The sequence below is a fragment of the Pygoscelis adeliae genome, unplaced genomic scaffold, assembly GCF_000699105.1.
Source record: "Pygoscelis adeliae isolate BGI_AS28 unplaced genomic scaffold, ASM69910v1 Scaffold186, whole genome shotgun sequence".
Lineage (NCBI taxonomy): Eukaryota > Metazoa > Chordata > Aves > Sphenisciformes > Spheniscidae > Pygoscelis > Pygoscelis adeliae.
The window spans coordinates 8,964,283-8,967,343 of NW_008825071.1; positions in this window are offsets into that span (position 1 = coordinate 8,964,283).

A 3,061-nucleotide genomic window follows, 5' to 3' on the forward strand; every position below is an offset into this window, starting at 1 on the left:
GGGGGGTGTGTGTGTGTTGGTTAATGTATGCATAGATGCTAGAAGTAATTTTCATTAATGAACTTCTTGAAAGACTTTCTCCTCTTTACAATGCTATTCTGGTTTTGTTTGGGGTTTTTTTTGGTTGGTGTACAGCTGTTGGTTCAAAGGTTGTTGCATATTGCATAACTTACTGCTAAAAAGCAGGGTGGGGGAAGAAGCTCACTGGCAAATTTCCTTCCTTGTTAATTAAGGTGACATTAAAAGTCTCTGGTTTAGAACTCAATGGTGGCTGTCACCATGCAGTGCAAGAGTTGAATTCTTATATATTGTGTCAGGCTTATCAATCCACTGTACTAGTTCTTTCTAAATATGACTTTCTCAATTTTGGTTCTACCCGTTAGTTATAAAATCTTACTAAAATTGGAGTGCAGTAACACATATAATTTTTTTCTGCAAGCCACTGAATCTGCACTGTAGGATTTAATGATTTTTACACATTTTGAAGTACAGATGTAATTTTAGAGTGAAACACTTCTCCGCAGAGTGAGTGTACTATGCTCTCTATAAAACTTAGCTTTCAAATCTGCCTTGCCTGTTGTTCAGAAACAAACTGGCATGCAGAATTGCTTACATCCCTCCTACCTAGACTCCCATTTAAGAGGTATCATCTGGCAAATTTCAGGTCTGGAAGTAAAAAAGTAACCTTTCGGCCCGGCATTTATATTAGTATGGTCCGTTGACAGTAGCCTTCTGGCTTTTTGGGTGCTACCACAGTGTAAGTAGGTAAGTATGTAAAACTATAAAATGATGTGCAGAAAGGGTCTCATCTTGTACCATACATGGAATGGTTGTTCCCATGTATCCGGTTGTCTACAGTGTACTGGAAAATACATGCTTTAAGGAGCAGGTCTGAAGGGTTTGCTGTGTTCTCTAACTGGGCTTTCCTTCACCCTCTGCTTGGGCTTTTTTAACATCTGCTGGTTTTAAGGTCATTTTTCCAACCAGAGGCGCTAGAAATGGAATTATATGGAATTACAAAGTCTTGAGTGATGCTAGTAACCTGACAGTGCCTTCAGTACTTGTTTTCTTGTGCTGCTAACTCTGGAATTAAATGGCAATTACCATGTATATATGCTGGTGTTATTTTGCCTTGCCAGCATCGTGTTTTTAGGCAGTGTTGGTCCCACACATTGACAGTCAGTTTTTTGTCCCTGTACAGTAAGCTAGTTCACACTTTGTCTAATGTCTTCGCATAGCGGGAATTGATGTTGGTTACAGCTCTCACAGAAGGCTTTTGTGTGGCGATATCTGAAAGCTGTCTTGTTGGAGCTTTTATCAAGGCTATTGCAATGAGGCCATTATCCCTGCTCGTGGTGAACATAGATATTCGCAGAAATTTTTATAATATTGCTTAGTAAGTGGCATGCTGGTAAAGAGCGACAATGCTGGAGTGGTACAGAAATAATACCCGAGGTGGCGGCCGTGCCGCGGCGGGGCGTTATCTGTCCTTGCAGACTGAGGATGGGTTGGGAAGGGAACCCTGTGTGGTGCAGACGGAGGGTGGTGATCAGGGCTATCGCAAGCACGAATAATCCTGGCCGTCGGCTCAGCAGAACAAAGTTTTACTTTTCATGGTAAGACTTTTATCGAGTGTCTCCAAGTAACCCAGATCCAAATTGCTGTATAATAGTTCTGCACCTCATTCTTTTTTTTTTTGGCTGCGCGGTATCTGTAGCCTAAAACCACCTCTTGGGAGTTATGTAAAACTGCCAGTCGGGTGAGAGGAAGCCGAAACTTCACAACTCTGCTGTAGTACTCTTTTCAAGCACAAACCTCTTGAGCTTCTTGAGAAGACAGCTTACTACTTGAGGTGGGGGTGGGGAGGGCTTTAAAAATTATAATAGCATTTTCACTGGCTGCTTTGTCTTGACAGTGGGTATTTCATTGGGTTTATTTTTTTCCCTCAGGAATTGGGGGTTAGAAAAAGCTCTTTTTGTAAAAGACAGTGTCCTGAAAGCATAAGCAAGTTGCTCATTTTCTTTCTCTGGTTCTTAATCGTAAGAGCTGCCTTGATGATTTTTTTTTCCCCACCTCAAATTAGCAGTTTATTTATAACATGCTAATGTTCTGCATGCCCATCAGTATTACTGTTCTGTCGTGCTGAGCTGAGAATTGTTCTCTCAAAAACTGACACCGTGAAGATGACATAAATGAACGTGGGAAATCGTATATGATAGAGAAAAATTCAGGTGGCTTTTGGTATGACTTTGGTTCACGTTTCTTTCTATAAAATCACTTCAATTTCCTTTTTGATTTCAATTGCTAGTCACATTTTTGTTGCTTGTTTTTATTTGTTACTTTAAAAAAAAAAAAATGCAGACCATTGCCTTTTGGCATCCTTGCTACCCTTTCATTCCTGTTGGCAAACTTCTCTGATCATCTTCTGCGTGTTACCACCAGCTGCTTTCTTGGATTGCAGGCAGGGGAGTAAGGAACTTCAGGGGGTATTTCTCCCTTCTCAGGGCCCTCGCAACAACCGCTTCACAACCAAGAGTCTGCAAGGCCCCTGCAGGAAGGCTCTTCCAGATCTAGAGGTTAGCAGCATCCCTCCTAGTGGTTCTCTGCTACAGCTGCTCTACAGAAAGACCAGGGAACATTCAAAGTCCAGACTGTGCGAAACAGGGTGTCTTGTGCACGGAGAAGGAAACGGCACAATAAAAACACATCCCATGAGTTGCTGCACTTGGAGCAGTGTGCTTTGTAGGTGTTTACAAGAAAGGTGGTAAAGAAAGGTGCAAGATCTTCTGGAGACCTCCAACAATGTTTGCCTGTGACCCATTCTCTAAAGATGCTGTTGCTGGCCTTGGGGCGCTGAAGTCTTTCACTTTTATTGTCTTGGTAACATCATGCTTTTGCTGAATATGTGGGAAGTGAATGCAACAGTAGTGAACAGGTTGCATGCTGTTGGATAGATGTTAAGCTTAGGTACAGCCATAAGGCCTTCTGTGGACAGAAATAAGTTAATACTTAAAGCTTTTTTGTGGTGTTTTTTTGGGAGGGAGGAGAAACACACTTTGCT